General features: G+C 39.9%; 1 long non-coding RNA gene across 6 annotated transcripts in view; it reads left to right on the top strand.

Moving 5' to 3' along the window:
* Nucleotides 1-16,775, top strand: part of LOC125453140 (uncharacterized) — a 41,175-nt gene that overhangs the window by 10,578 nt on the left and 13,822 nt on the right. For 5 of the 6 annotated variants that reach the window (XR_007247706.2, XR_009445825.1, XR_007247703.2 and 2 more), the window contains exon 2: nucleotides 7,694-7,849. This is a non-coding gene — a long non-coding RNA (uncharacterized LOC125453140). Of the gene's footprint in view, nucleotides 1-1,352; nucleotides 1,746-7,693; nucleotides 7,850-16,775 lie in introns of those variants that run through there. The other variant, XR_009445824.1, reaches the window with a different exon arrangement.

Raw genomic sequence — 16,775 nt, forward strand, 5'->3', positions numbered from 1 at the left:
TTGAAGAATATGAGTTCAGACGCGGCGAGAAATTGGAAAGACGCGGCTTGGAGAGAGAAGCCAAAGTGTGCAGAAAGATCGCAGACTTGTTTGGAGTTGTCCCGCCAACACAAATACACACACTTCTCCAGTGAGACGGCATTATGCGGGCTGAGACCGCTGCCGTTTGCTACTGCTACCGTCTCTCTCTCTCTCACTAATTTCACTAGGATTACGTGATCACAAGTTCAAATTTATTGGGTTACCGTAAAAGGTACCAAACACATCAGGTTGACTGCACGGTCTTAATGCTGACTCGGATAGGAACTCAGGAAGGAGGTTAAGCCAGCAGAGGAAGTCAAATATTTTGTAAACACTCGTACTGACACCTACAGTATACACGGTTAAGTCCGGGTTGATACGCGCTTACTGAACGGATATTCTAAACTGCCCGAAACTTAAATTCACACCACAAGCTCCTCCTAATGGAGGTTTCATCGCACTTTTATTGCTGAAACAGGAATTCCAGTTCTACCATATTCTCCATCCCTTTAAGTGACGCTGCGCAAGAATTTTCGGTCAATAAATCCCTTTCATCTTTAATTAATAAGTAAATCACAGCTATCTATTGGCCCATGTAACACAATATTTTGGTCCTCTCTTGAGATCAAAATGTATTCACGAACCATTGACCAAGTACAGCATTTGTTAACAATCTTTGTAGCCATTATATATGGGACAGAACAGGCAATAAACATTAACCAATCACATCGCGAGTATGTGGCTCAGTGTATTAAACACTGGATAATAAATCGCTAAATTGATCAATGATTCACGGAAACAGTGCAAACTGCAAATAACCAATAACCCGTAATGCACACTAAGAGTGATTTAAAAGTGATTGCTCCAAAGGCACCAGACAGAAACTGAATGGAAGCGACTGGAGGAAAAGAACATGTTAATTCGCTCCTCTCCTGCATTGTGGCAGATCAGCGAGCGAACAAATAAAAAAAAAGGCACATTTTGTGAGCAGGTCCATCTTGTCTCGACACGTCCCTGAAGAATCTGGTCGTTGCTTGTCAGTTTCATCAGCATGCATCAGCTGCTTAGGTAGCAGATATATTCAAATTTACCGCAACTCCCTGAACAGCTATGATTCATACGTGACACACACACACACACACACACACACAGGCAAAGAGGAGAAACGAGGAATTGAACTAAATGCGGAAACTATATCGTGCGCTTTTATTATTATTTTTAAAAAGGGAGGGTTTATTTAATTTCCAACGTAAATATGATGCATGGTCATTTTGAGCTAATTGCATCCGCGGACTGTTACCTATTTGTTTGCCAATGCTATTTACGCAGCTCTGTGATGTTGTCCCTGTGATGTCGGTTCCTGGGTGCAACTGACTTAATCCTGGAGTAGGCCGATAACCGGGACAGATCGTTCGAACTAAACGGCTAGAAGTTTTCAAAAGAAACTTTTTTTAAAAATCGGTGCTTTCTGAGGTTGATTGCAGCCCCCTGGCTTGGACATTCAAGGATGGAAAGGTTTTAATTTGCATTTGAATTGCAAGAACGACCCGTAAACACTCCCAGGAACGATTTTTACAATGTGCGCTAAAGGTTTCTGAACATTTCAGCCAATTTTCAGAATCTTAATCGGCCTGATTTCAAGTGGCGCGGGATAAAAATGACTTTTGTTTAACACACTACTGAACTGTTTCTTTATTGGCCAAATACAGGCTCTGAAGATCAAGGTCCGTATATTTGAGTTATAAAGCTGCACAGCAGAGTGCAATCGAATTAATGCTGACTCGTTCTTTATGCAAAGGGAACAATGCTCATATTAATAGGGACAGTTTTGCAAGTGACAGGAACATTGCTAAACTGTAATGATTTAAACAAAAAGTGTATTCAATGCATACTGAGAGTCTCCTTTCGCAGCCTTCAGAGTCCAAACGCTCCGTCTTAGTGTTTTGTGAAAGGAAGTGAGACACTTCCAAGTACTATCCAAATGCATTAAAACAGTAAACAAACATGAGAGAGTTTATCGATTTTGCTTTCGTCTTGCAACGAAGCGACCTTTCTGGAGAATTAATCATACTAAACACAGCTCTGCTGCGTTTGAAATCACCTCTCAGCCTTTCGACAATACCTTCTTGATTATACAAAGTTCTTCTTTTATCATTCGTCAGTGCGCATTTATTAGAAAAGTGCATCCACTCTTAACACACTAACATTGATCCATTTCTTTTCGTTGGAGGCTGCAAAGGTGTCACTTTGTGTTAATCTGTTGCATGTGTGTTGAAGAAAATTGCGTTTCAATATTCTCATTATGAAAACATTCTTACGTTTACCAGACCTCAACTTTAAAGATTTAAATTCCCGTTAGACTTCCCAGTTTATAATCTATTGGGAAAATGTTTTTTTTAATAATGTTATTACTTTTTGCCCATTTTTATATTTTATTACTTTTTACAACTCATTTTTAACAGAAAACGGTAATAAACTTTTGAAACGAATATCATTTACGAGGCGCGCTTTTCTAAAATAATCGATTCGGGATATTTTTGCTATCCGTTTGTTTTCTGAGGACAGACTGAAACAAAATAATGAGATAAAAGCGACCTCTATAGGACAAAGGTAATAATTGTTCTTTTTACCAAATATTTTACAAAAAACGTGTATGCAAAATCGTTCAAGTGCTTTCAATTGTATTTGCACGCAAGTTACATTCGCAGTTTTCTTTAGAAAAGGAAAGTACATAAAATAGGTTTGGTTAGTGACGGTTCTTCCCTCGATGATTTCATTTGGGGCTTAGCCAGTTGGTTGAGTTAAAATGAGATGTACAGGGGACAAAAATATTTGTTTCATCTTGGATGGATCAAGCACAAAGTAACAATACAGATTTTTCGTCAGGTTCCTGCTAGTTTATGATTAAATCCCAGAATTTCACTGCCATTGTCCCAAATCAAAGACTTAATTTTTCCAAAGGCTCATCACTTTGTGAGTCATGAAACTGTCTCAACAATGTCATTAGTTTAGCCTCCACTAATTTTAACTAATGGTTCCTTGTTTTATTATTTTACAACACTTTGAAACATTCCTCTGGTTCTGCCTGGTCTGCTGTTCATCTCCCAACCCATCTGTGTAACTGTTAATGCAGGTGTTGTTCATTCATCACACTTATTCTCATTGACCTCTAATTACAAGTTCGAGCAATGCCTACATTTTAAAATTCTACTCCTTGTTTTCAAATCCTTCCATAGTTTCACCACTCCATACCTCTAAAATGACTTTCAGTCCTTGGAGTCTTTGTGACCTCCATGTGTGTCCAGCAATAGTCTTTTGTACATCCCCAATTTATTCAACTTCAACTCCACCATAGCTGTCTGAGCCTTCAGCTACCCAGGTCCTAAGTTCAGAAAAGTCTCTCACTAAATCTGTCCACCTTTCTTCATTTAGATGCACCTTAAAATTTACCTTTTTTTTAGATTCATAGAAGCTAGAAGCAGGAGTAGATCATTTGGCCCTTTGAGGCTACTCAATCATTCATTATGATCATGACTGATTCTGTATCTTGATGCCATTTTCTCATGCTCTCCCCATTTCCCCTAATTCCGTTAACAACTAAAAAATAATGTATCTCTTTCTTGAATATATTCAGTGACTTGGCTTCCACAGTATTCTATGATAGATAATTTCAAGGTTAATTACCGTCATGGCCATTTATGGCCTATCCCATAACCTAAGACTGTGAACCCTGGTTCTAGGGTCTTGGACTCTTAATGTTTCCTCATATTGACTGTAGTCAAGTTATGTACAGTAAACGTTCCTGTGTATACCTTGAGATGTTTTATCACATTATAGATGGACAAAATTTTATTTTATCTGTAAAATTCAATAGCAAGCAGATTTTCAAGCAGTTTCCTCTCAGTTGTCTCTTACCAAAGGTAATGTTGCCTTGCACTGTAATCCTTTGATATTAAGGATCAGCCTTATTTCACCTCTGTGCTTTGTTTGCATCCTTCTGCATTGCCGTTTGAATTGCATGTGAATATAGGAGACATGGCTAGTAAATTTGCAAATGATACCAAAATAGGTGCTGTTGTAGACAGTGAAGAAGATTATCTCAGAGTACAATGGGATTAGATGGGCTCATGGGCTGAGGAGTGGCAGATGGAGTTTAATTTAGATGAAGGTGAGGTGTTGCAATCTCATCAGACAAAACAGGGCAAGACTTATACAGTTAATTGTAGGGCCCTGTGGAGTGTTGCTGAAAAAAGTGACTATGGGGATGTAGATGCACAGTTGGGATTTCATGTTGCAGCTGTACAGGACACTGCTGAGGCCACGCTTGGAATACTGCATACAATTGTGGCTGTCCTTCTAGTGGAAAGATGTTGCTATAACTGAGAGGGTTCAGAAAGGATTTACAACAATGTTGCCAGGACTGGAAATTCTGTGCTGTATGAAGAGGCTGAATGGTCTGACGATAACACAGTGTGGAGCTGGAGGAACACAGCAGGCCAGGCAGCATAAGACAAGCAGGAAAGCTGATGTTTTGGATCAGGACCTGTCTTCATAAATGGCGAGGGGCTGGGACCTCAGAAGTAAATGGAGAGAGGATGAATGGGGCTGGGGAAGCTAGGTGAGCTGGTGATAGTTGAGTGCAGGTAGGGAGTGGTGGGTATTGGTCAGTGAGATGGGAGGAGCAGATAGGTGGGAGGGAAGATGGACAGGTTGTGCTCTGTACACAACAAATGACCACACCTTCTGGTCACGAACTGTTTCAATTCCCCCAACCACCCGCTGGGTGACATGTCCATCCTGGGCCTCCTCCAGTGTCACAATGATGCCACCCAAAAGCTGGAGGAACAGCACTTCATATTTCACCGTGGGACCCTACAGCCCAATGGCATAAATGTGGATTTTACAACTGACACAACTTGTCCAACATCTCTTCCACCATTTGCTCCTTCCAACTCACCGACCAATCCCTACCACTGGCTACCTGCGCTCATCTATTACCATCCCACCTACCTTCCCCTGTCCCAACCATCTTCTTTCTACTTCTGAGCCCCCTTCACCCCATTTCTGAAGAAGGGAGGTAGGTTTAAGGTGAGAGTGGAAAGCCTTACAAAGGACCTGAGGAGTATCATTTTCACACAGAGGATGGTGTGTATATGGAGTGAGTTGCCTTTGGAAGTGACGGAGGTGAGTACAATTACAAGATTTAAAAGGCTTCTGAATGGGTATATGAATAGGAAGGGTTTTGAGGGATATGGACCAAATGGTAGCAAATGGGGCTAGGTCAAATTGGGATGTCAGGTTGGCACAGATGAGTTGGACCAAAGGGTCTGTCTTTCTTCTGTATGATTCTGTAAATTTGAGCACAGCCTTGTGAAAGGTGAGTAGGGCACCTTCCAACTTATAGTCAAGCAATCTAGTTAAATAATTAATCATACCGTTCACTTTCTGGTTCATAGTTTTACACCATGTTGAGTATCAGAATTACTGCTATCTCCAGAACCTGATAACAATAACTATTGGCAATTGCTACATCATTAGATCATTATAATGACTTTCTCTTACTCCTTCTGGATTTATTTACTTGTTATTTTGATCACCTTGTCTGTCATGTCTCTTCCTTCCAAACCTCCATTGATATTGTGGTGGCTTCAGAATACTGGCCATTGAGGTGCACAATAATCTTACTATGTCCATTATCTGAACACTCATTCACTGTAAATTCTTCATGCTATTATTGGCTTTGGAATTTATGATTAGGAACCCCAATGCCCAGTAACAAACATAAATGACTCTTTCAAAGAACAGGACCGAATGAAATATGAAGAGTCCATCCAATGCATGCCTTTTAAGGCTGTCCCTTGCAAGTATGGCATTGCCATTTAATTGATATATTCATGTTCTGCACCCTGCCTTATGTGATTCATGTCTCCTAAACAGGTGGGGAGAATGAGGTGGTGTATGAACATTCAATATCCCTGCAGGATTCACATTGTACGTGTTGATCAATGTGCAGTCAATGTGTCTTATGAGGTACAGGCATTAAAGATGAATTGGCTGTTGAGATGTTCAGGCAGATGTGAAGGAGGAATGTCAAAGTAAGTCTTGGGTTTGGTTTGTTTGAATAGAGTCAAACTCCACTGTTTGCTTGTTTATTTGATATGCTACTGTACAGAACTGAACTGCATTTGTGGCTATATATATGTGTAAGGATATCTTTTCTGACTAAAGTATATTTTGAAATAAAACAGGTTGTTATTGATGTGGCCACCCCTCATGAATAATTGTACCTATCCTTTGTAGCAACTTCCTACTCCTTTGAATTAGCATTGCACTTGAAATTCTCCCCACTCCAAAAAACCTTCATTCTCATTTCTTCAGAAGTGCAAACTTTTTGCCAGCAGCAATTGGGAAATAATTTGTAATGTATTGCTGGAAAACAAATTACAAAAAATGAGCAACAGTAGACCAAAATTAGTGCATGGCACATGATGTAGTAGAGGGTACAAAAACATGAAAACTATCCACACCAAAAGAAATGCTTGTCACAACCTTTTCAAGGGCAACTAGAGACAAGCAGTAAAAGCTGACCAGCCAGCGATGCCCACATCCCATAAGACAATAAAAAAAGCTGTGTTATAATGAAGTTGCAATATACGGACTATTAATCTTTAATCTCATTGACTGATTTAATGTCTAGGATTTTAATTTGAAAGAACACCATTTTAAATAAAACAGGACAATGTTTTCAAATTGCTTCCGAGGTCTCCTGACCCACAAGATAGCCGAATTTCTAAATGCCTGCAATATGGATAAATAGAATACATACCTGGAAAATCCCCATAGAATTGTACATTATCATTGTTTGAAATTCTGGTTAAAGAGAAAGGGCAGTAAAGCAGCAGTCACCTATTCTGCAGAAACTACCAGAGATGAAAAAAACAACCAGAATATATTATGCAAAAGAATGCCGAAGAATCCCCAATCTATCTTGATAGTTATGACAAAAGGAGATTGGATCTCCTTCACTATAATGGCTAGTCCCTATTTTGTGCTGTCAGTCAGCAATCAGATGACCAAAACTTCCCTTTGTCTGTCTGTTGGTTACAGAAGGACGTTAAAGGAGGCCTGCAGGATGGAATCACAGTGTTTTTCAAGCTCGGACCCTATCTCAGTTACAAGTTGGAATACATCACAGAGATAGATAATTTAAAAATAGCACTCTTATTAGCATGTAGAATAGAAAAATACCATAGCAGCCACTCAGGAAGGTGATAGACTGCAATTTTAAAGAGGTTGACTCCAGAAGAACCAGCATTCAGCTTCACAACCTTCAAGACTGCAAAAAAATCTTCTAAATGTATAATTAATTTGCTTATAGGTTTTACCTCTTTCAACACTCTTCCCTCATGCATGATAGTGTGTCTGTATGTCACAGGATTGGGAACAAGACTTTTTTTAGGAAGTTTTATACTTCATTTGAGTGATTCTATAGTAAAACAAGCTCTTTGTGGTTACCTGTGTGGTTTATTTCTTCATAAAGCTTTTAACATGAATGAGTAGAAATTGTATTGAAAACACAACTGTTAAAAAACACAAGCATGATGGTAAATGCTGTCAAAAGTGAAAAGCAGGGAATTTATTAACTCTCCCTTGCACTCTTTCATTGCAACAGATAATTGGGAGACTGAGAGAATCCCAGGAAAGAGAGAGAGCAAGAAAGTTTTAAAAGGGCTCATCCCATATGATCCGTCTAAAAGATTGACATCTTATAAATCTGTTACACATGGCCAAGGAGCTTACTTCTCAACCCAAACATCCTGGCAATTTTGTAAGTCTTAAAGGTGAAATTTCTACTGTGTCTTAAAAAGGTAACTTTGTTAAGACTGTAATTTTTTTTTCCTTGCAGACATTGAGGGAATATAAAGAGTTGCACTGCAGCCACAAAATAATTGGCAGCTTGCTCAAATGGTGTTGGTAGGGGGTTGCCAACCTTCCAGGATTGTGCTGGACTTCTCAAAAATTAATCTCCAGTTTATATGCACAATTTACATTTGATAAGCTTAAGCAGCCTGGTAAAAAAGAATAAGTGCACTCAAGATAAAAAGTGTTTACTCATCATTTGCTTTGAAGACCTTTGTTCATGCATTGCAAAATTGTTAGACAAAGTAGGATGCTATATGAATGACAGTTGAGAATCACTCCAATAGGGAATTATAGGCCTGTTGGCTTTCCACTTAGGTACAGGAAGTTGAAGTGGTTAATGTAGTGAATGCAGAAGGTGGCCAGTTACACCATCGGGGGATTAGTATCAGTGTGCCTTTTTCCTTTTCTTTCAAACAATTTTCAATTATTAATTACACAAGTGTTGCAGATGGGGAATAAAGGGTTGATGGCATCATCATGGAGAATCCAATCAGAAACCAAAGTATCTCGTTGCTTTGCAATTGATGTGGGAAAGCAGACTACCTTAAATATTGACCAATGGTAAGCCTGTGAGGTCAGTTTAAGGCTTCAGGATTACCACAGTGTAGACTTTTGCAAACACAGGATGTATATAATTCATCCTCTTGAAATAGTTTACCCTGCACTCAGACATTTGACCACCAACCTAATATTATGTCAGCAGAGAGTTAAAACAATTACTAGCAATAGCCTACAGTTTATGACGTTCTTGCAGAGTAAGTTAATACTTCTGGCTTCTTGACCCCTTTTGCTGTGGTAACATTGTACAGACCACTCGGCGATCCTGAGGTACATGAAGTAAATTATAACTTTAAGACCCCTCTTAAAAGATGTGACCGCCATAAGAAACCTCAGCATGGGAATGCATAGGGGTCCCAAACACCAGTTAGCAAACTTACACTGCAGGCAGGAAATTTGGTTTCAAGGAGCAGTTTTTTTTAAAGAAATGGCTCAGCCTAAATGCACAGAGTGCCCAGGAGGTATAACTAACCTATTGAACTATTTGGTTAACCTGGTTTGATAATGCAATTAGAAGTATCCTGTATGTGGTGTTAAGCCCAAGTGATTATAGACAGCTTATCTGACTGGACCTCATTCTATTCCATTTCTGATTAACATCAAGATTCACTCTGGATTTCTAGCATCATATTTCTACCACCAATCTACTTCGCACCAACACGGAAATGCAGGCAAATTGCACCAATTGAGACTTCAGGTTATAAGTATTTTTGTTTTTGACTCTTGAAATACTGCAAAACATCTAGCTATTAGACACATTTCCTTGCAATCAAGTCATACAGCTTAGAAACAGGCCCCTTTGTCCCACTATATCTAAGACAACCAATAAACACCAAATTACACTAACCTCATTTCCCTGCATTTGGTCCATAGTTGGCATTTTATGTGTTCATCAAGATGCTTTTTACATTTAGTGAGGGTGCCTGCCTCCACCACCTTCTCAGACAGCACTTTCCATGTTTCTACTACTCTCTGGATGAAACTTTTTTTCAGATCTCCTCTAAACTACATACTCCTCAAAATGAACTAGTGTCTTCTGGTAAATAAAAACCAAAAGAACTGTGGATGCTGTAAAGCAGGATCAAAAACTGAAACTACTGGAAAAGCTCAGTAGGTCAGGCAGCATCAGTGAAGAAAAATCAGAGCTAAAGTTTTGGGTCTGGGGAGCCTTCCTCAGAACTGATGGTAGCCAGGAAAATATCAGTTTGTATGCAGAAGATAGAGTGGAGGGAGGGGGTAAAAAATAAACAGTAGGTGGAGATAGACCCCAAAGAGAGGCAAGAACAATTGTTTGGACAAAGGCGTTGATATAGGGACTTTTAGTGACTACCAACAGGTAGTATGTAATGGCAGGCTATTTGATAATAAGACCTGGTGTGTGAGGTAGGGACTAAAGCATGGGAGAGTTTAAGCCCTAAAATTAATGAACTCCATATTCAGTCCAGACGGTTGCAGGGTCCCCAAGTGGAAAATGAGGGGTTGTTCCTCTAGCTTGCGTTGAACTTCACTGCAACACCGCAGCAAGTCTGAGACAGAGATGTTGGCCAGGGAACAGGGTGGTGTGATAAAGTGGCAGGCTGATGGAAGCTCAGGGTCTTTTCTGCGAGCAGAACATACATGTTCTACAAAGCGGTCACCCAGTCTGTGATTCATTTCCCCAATGTAGAGGAGACCACATTGTGAGCAGTGACTGCAGTAGACTAAATTCTGGGAAGCGCATGTGAAGTGCTGCTTCACCTTGAAAGTACGTTTGGACCCTTGGATATTGAGGAGGGAGGAGATAAATAGGCAGGTGTTACACCTTCAGCGGTTGCAGGGGAAGGTGCTGTGGAAGAGTGGGCCAATTTGTCCCAGACGGAATGGTCCCTGCAGAAGCTGGATAAGGCAGGGAGGTGATTATATGTCTGGTGGTGGCATCTTGCCGGAGGTGGCAGAAATGGTGTCTGATGATCTTCTGGATGTGGATGGAAGGGGCTGTTAAGTAAGGATAAGGGGAACCCTATCGCTATTGCAGAAGGGAAGAGAAAGGGGTGAGGGCAGAAGAGTTGAAGATGGGTCCGACCCAGTTGAGGGCCCTGTTGACAAAAGTGCCGGGGAATCCTTGGTTGAGGAAGAAGGTGAATATTTTGGAGGCTGGCTTGCTAAAGTTGGACTTATCTGAATATATGCAACAGAGACATAGGGACTAAGAGAATGTGATAGACTCTTTACAGGAAGTGGGGTGTGAGGATTCATGGTCCAGGTAGCTGTGGGAGTTGGTTATGTTTACAGTGGATATTAGTGGACAGTCCATCCCCAGAAATGGAAACAGAGATGTTGAGGAAGGGAAGGGAAGATTCAGAGATAGACCACGTGTAAGTGAGGGCAGGGTGGAAATTTGAAGTGAAATCAATTAACATTTCCAATTTCGGAAAAGAGAGGGAAGGAGCACCAATGATATCATTGATATATCAGAAAAACGGTTCAGGGTTAGGGCTGGGATAGGATTGGAAGAAGGAATGTTCCATGTGCCCATAAAGTGACAGTCATAACTGGGGTCCATGTGGGTACCCATGGCTATCCCTTTGACCTGGAGAAAATGAGAGGAGCTACAAGAGAATTTGTTGAGGGTGAGGACAATCTCGGCTAAGCAGAGGAGGGTGGTGGTAGGTGGAGACAGTTCAGACTTTGCTCCAGGAAGAAGTGAAGGGCCCTAAGACCATCAGCATAGGGGATGGATGCATAAAGGAATTGCATGTCCATGTTAAAGAGGACGTGGCTGGAGCTTTTTCAACACTTCTAATGGCCCCCCCCCCCCCCATTCTGAATACACTGAACCTGAAATTTGCTTCTTTTTTTTCTTTATCAAATACACAACATTCCTTGCTCCAGGGTTCCTTGGACTTATGGCCCTTGCCCTGTGCTTATGGCCCTGAATTCCCACAATACTTTTAACAAGTCCCCAGTTTCCAAATATAAATGTACCTACAAGTAACTGCTCCCGGTCTATGTTTGCCAGGTCCTGTCTAATGATATTAAAATTGGCCTTCCCCCTGTCTAGATACATAACTTATGTGCTATCCTTTATCCCTTTCCGTAATGACTTTGAAACTTAACGAGATATGGTCAGAATCCCGAAAATCACACCTGCTGAAATTTCAACTATTTGATCAGCTTCACTCCCTATGATCAGATCAAGTGCTGCCCCATCTCTGGTAGGATTATTTATGTATGGTACAAAAAGCTCTGCTGGGTGTACTTTAAATTTTCTACCCCACCTAATCCTCTAACACTAAGATAATTCCAGTTAATGTTAACAAAGCTGAAATCCCCTCCAAATTTAACGTTATTTTTTCTCTCATCTTTCTATGATTTGCCTACATATCTGCTTCAGTATTTCCCTCTGCCTGTTGGGAGACATTTAGTACAAGCTCAGCAAACTAATCACCCTTCTTTTAAAATTTCCGAGCTCTACCCAGATGGCCTGATTTGTCGAGTCATAGAGTCATAGAGTCATAGAAATGTACAACACAGAAACAGATCCTTTGGTCCAACCTGTCCATGCCGACCAGATATCCTGGATAAATGTAGTCCCATTTGCCAGCATTTGATCCATATCCCTCTAAACCCTTTGTATTCATATACCCATCCAGATGCCTTTTAAATGCTGTAATTACACTAGTCTCCACCACTTCCTCTGGCAACTTATTCCACACACACATCACCCTAGGTGTGAAAAAGTTGCGACTTACGCCCCTTTTAAATCTTTTTCCTCTCACCTTAAACCTTTGCCCTCTAGTTTTGGACACCGCCCCCCCATTCCCAGGGGAAAAGACCTTGCCTATTTACCCTATCCGTACACCTCAGGATTTTATAAGCCCCTATAAGGTCTCTCTTCAGCCTCCAATGCTCGAGGGAAAATAGCCCCAGTCTATTCAGCCTCTCCCTATAGCTAAAATCCTCCAGGCCTGGCAACATCCTGGTAAATCTTTTCTGAACCCTTTCAAGTTTCACAACATCCTTCCTATAGCAGGTAGACCAGAACTGCACACAAAAAGTGGCCTACCCAACGTCCTGTACATCATCAACATAACCTCCCAACCCTTCGTGGAAACTTCCTTCATTACTGCAGTGATGGTTTCATTTGTCAATAATGCAATACTTCCACCTGACTAACATCCCACTATGATGCCTGAAAGCTTTAAAATATATATATTTAAATCATAGAACTAACAATTTATTTGAGACAAAATAAGCTTGCCAAAAGACTCATTATTAAAATATATAGTTTTCTGTGCATTAACTGAGGCAGTTCTACAGACTAAGTAGAGCAGAAAATTAATCCCAGACCACACAAATGAATAAATTATGTGCAAGAAAAGCTGTTGAGTAATCAAAATATATTTGATGGCCTGTATCTGTAAACAAATGGTAATAATATCATTTTAACATTTTTCTATCATTTCATTCAAGTTTAGACTTCCTCAGACAGTTTGTGGCAATTTGTTCACATAGTTTATAACAAAGTACAACTCGCATACATAAAGCCTTACTGAAATAAAGAGTGTAGGATTATGTTGATCATGTTTCATCAATTTCGGCCAGTTATTTTGGAGATTAATATGTACATGATGTAGAAGGCATAGAATCAGGTCCAAGTCTGACTGTCAAGCATACTGTAAACAAGTGATGTGAGAACCCGTGTTTTGCAATGCCTTGAATTAACACCAGACCCAATACATCTCCATGCAATCTCTTGGTCCCTCTGATGCTCATTTACTTTCTTTGTCTTGAAAATTGTACATTATTGATAACATTTACACAAATACATCACATCATAGTAAAAAATCAATGTTACACAAAGTGCAATAGAGTTTAGTTTATTTCAGTTACATATATGGTACTTTGAGATATCCCACTACACTAAAATTTACACGCTATATGCACAACTTATATTTATATCTCATATTAAACACTTTTTCATGCATATAGGCTTAGGGGTCTTGTGCAGGTTCAGGCCTCTCGTTCTACAATGGTGGGAGGGTCTTAGCAAGTAACTTTTCCCCATTGAGCTTCCCAAACATTTTGATTCCCTCAGTAGTGACCTCGGAATATGCTAGTGTGCAACATTCATTTGTGAATAGTTCATTGAATTGAAAGGTCAGCAATTTTCAGTAGGTCAAGGAGTAACCTTCAATGAATTATTGTTCATCAACAGCCATGGATGTTTATCTTAACAAATGTACTCACTTCAGAATCAAAATGCAAAATTGTGGTTGACCAGTTGGATGCTTTTAAAGATGAAATTATTTCGGTATGGTTGAAATACTTTCCTCGAAGAATTCCAATGGGGAAAGATGGGATAAAAAGCCATTACTCCTTGGATAACAAAACAGATAGAATTCAAGAAGATTTTAAAAAGGCATATATAACAAAAGTCACTTGAGAACCAGGATGCATATAGAAAATCAAGAGAGGAAATGGAAAAAGAAATGAAAGAAGACAAGAGATAGAATGAGAAAAGACTGGCAGCTAAAATAAAAAGAAATAATATGAAGTCTTCTGTACCTATATAAATAGTAAAAGGCTAGTAAGGGGTTTAAGTGTAGCTAATCTCTACCAGAAGAAAACTGACATTATTTTGAGCTCAGCAGTCATTTGCAAAGATTTGTGTCAAACTGCATTCAATGTCTGCTCCAAAGCATTCATTCAGTCATTGTTTGTAATCAATGATCAGTGATCTTTGAAAATAATGACCATGAAGTGAAATCCCATGGTGCTCCAAATACATCAATTGCAAATGTATGTTTTCCTTTAAAATGCTGAACAGTGTTCAATGGAAATCATTGAAAAATCAGTAAAAGAGAAGGCAAGCTGAAATAAAAGCTTGATCAGCCAGAGGCCATTGAGAGAAGGAAAACCCAGAGATCAAATGTGTCCAGTCCTCCCGGCAAGCTCTCATTGTTTAACAAGAAAAAGAATAACTCATACTTTTCTAAGTCCCGGTTAAGGTAAACAAATAAATTATGACCATTGGAGATAATGGGAACTGCAGATGCTGGAGAATTCCAAGATAATAAAATGTGAGGCTGGATGAACACAGCAGGCCAAGCAGCATCTCAGGAGCACAAAAGCTGACGTTTCGGGCCTAGACCCTTCATCAGAGATGAAGGGTCTAGGCCCGAAACGTCAGCTTTTGTGCTCCTGAGATGCTGCTTGGCCTGCTGTGTTCATCCAGCCTCAAATTATGACCATTGTTGTGTTATTGGTTTCATACTGGTTATTATGATTGCCGTAATTAGTTATTATAATATGATATTGTATTGTTATGGTCCTCCTCTCCTACTCACTTTCTCCTCTCTCTCTGCCTTCTCCCTTTCCCTGTTCCTCATCTCCTTTCCAGTTCCCTCCTCTCCAACCTACCCTATTCCAATATGCTCTCCTTTTTTGTTCCTACTTTGCACTCTTCAACATTCTGCACCCCCTGGTTCACTAGTCTCACCTCGCTTCCACCAGCATTCAACCCCCTTTGTCCTCCTAGCTTTCTCTCCTTTCCCCCAGTCATGTTTTCCTTTACCAAACCCCCCAACTCCACTGCCTGTTACTTTCTATGTTCCTCTTCCTCATTCCATACGTTCAGTTTAGTTTTCCAACATTTTTTTTACTCTGAGCTTGCACAGTTGAAACTTTTATAAACTTAAGTTAGTGGTCAAGCAACCACAAGCCTGAAGTTGGATATTCTAAATTAAACCACAGCCAGAGAAACCCAGCCTGACAGAAAACTGACCAAACTAAATTAAACAGTAGCTAACAACTGTCAGCCACAGAGACAAGTGGAAACCAAGGCCAAAGAGGTTACAGAGGTTCAAGATGATCCAGTTAAAACCAGCCTGAGAGTTCATATTAGAGAAGTCTGACTTTCTGGCATGTTGACTACCTGAGTATGCGTACTTCACACCTCCTGCATGACAACAGTGAAGAGTGTTGGCGCAATCCCATTGGATGATTTGAAACCACCTCATGACCCCATTGGTCAAAAGCTACAGAACATTCTGGAAGGCCCGGGTGAGGGTCATAAAAACACCACCCTCTCAGCAAAGACTCATTGGGAAGATTCACAACAAAATTCATGGCAGAAGATTGTTTGCCAACTCAAGGTGACACAGGAGAAGCTCTACTCTGACCTCTGAAACCTGTCTTTGTTAAAGAGAGTCAGCCCTACATCGGAGCAGAAGGAGATTCCAATGGCCAACTCAAAACATGTGGATTGTGTGTGTAACATTGATTCTTAGATGGAGAGAGCCAGATAAAGAGTAAGTATTGCAGGAATTTGGGAAATGATCATGTAGTGCTTTTAATAAATATGATAATATGTGCCTTTGAGGGATTTGACTGTTTTGATTCTCTTGAAGGTAGGTGTTGTAAACTAGGTGCCAAGATGTCAGCTCCATGGAAAGCAGAGTAAACAGCTTTGTTTTCTTTTAATATGAGACAAAAGCAGCATGAGTGGTAGAGTGAGGCTCACATGGGCCCAGAGTTTTAGTTTTGCTTTCAGTTGTTGAAGTTGGGGTTTTGGAGTTGAAGCTGCTAGATCAAGCTGTCTCTCTACTGCTGCAAAAGCTTGAGTTCTCTCTCTGCTGTTGGATTCATTCTGTCAGTGTTCCCTCTCCTGTACTGGAGGAGATGGCAAGTGTGGGAAAATCTGTTTTACTTAATTTGCCTTTGCCAAACAACATGTGTTTATGGGATGGAGCCATATTGGAAGAGTTGATGAGTAGGAGTTAAATAATATATTATTTTAAGTATTTCAACAGTGTTAAAGTTAAGTCAATTTTTCTTTGTTTCTGTGTATTTTAATTGTGGTGCCAGAATAAAATGTCTTTTGCTTAAAACCTAGTAATTTGACCAATTTGAAATGCAGCATCTTATATTTGCCTTTAAATAAGATCAGAGTTAGGGTGTAGACTATCAAATTGATATGTTTTGAGGGGTGTTGATCTGGTCTATAACATAAGAAATATATTGTTGATAAAATTAGGTTGAATCACAGACTGAATTTAATGTCCTGTTGTCAACCTCACGGACAACAGGACTTAAGTAAAGCGTTTTTAACAGTGTCCAAACACAGACAAGTTACCACCATCAGTTTTTTCTCCTTTAACATGTTCTGGGCGTAGAATCTTCAAGTAATTAACTGGAATAAATTAGCTAACCCAGAGCTTTTCTCTATACATCATAAATAGCTTCTGTAGTCTCTTGTTGATGTTGTGCTGCACTGCACTTAGCTGGCAGTT

The sequence above is a fragment of the Stegostoma tigrinum genome, chromosome 6 (genome assembly GCF_030684315.1).
Source record: "Stegostoma tigrinum isolate sSteTig4 chromosome 6, sSteTig4.hap1, whole genome shotgun sequence".
Taxonomy (NCBI): domain Eukaryota; kingdom Metazoa; phylum Chordata; class Chondrichthyes; order Orectolobiformes; family Stegostomatidae; genus Stegostoma; species Stegostoma tigrinum.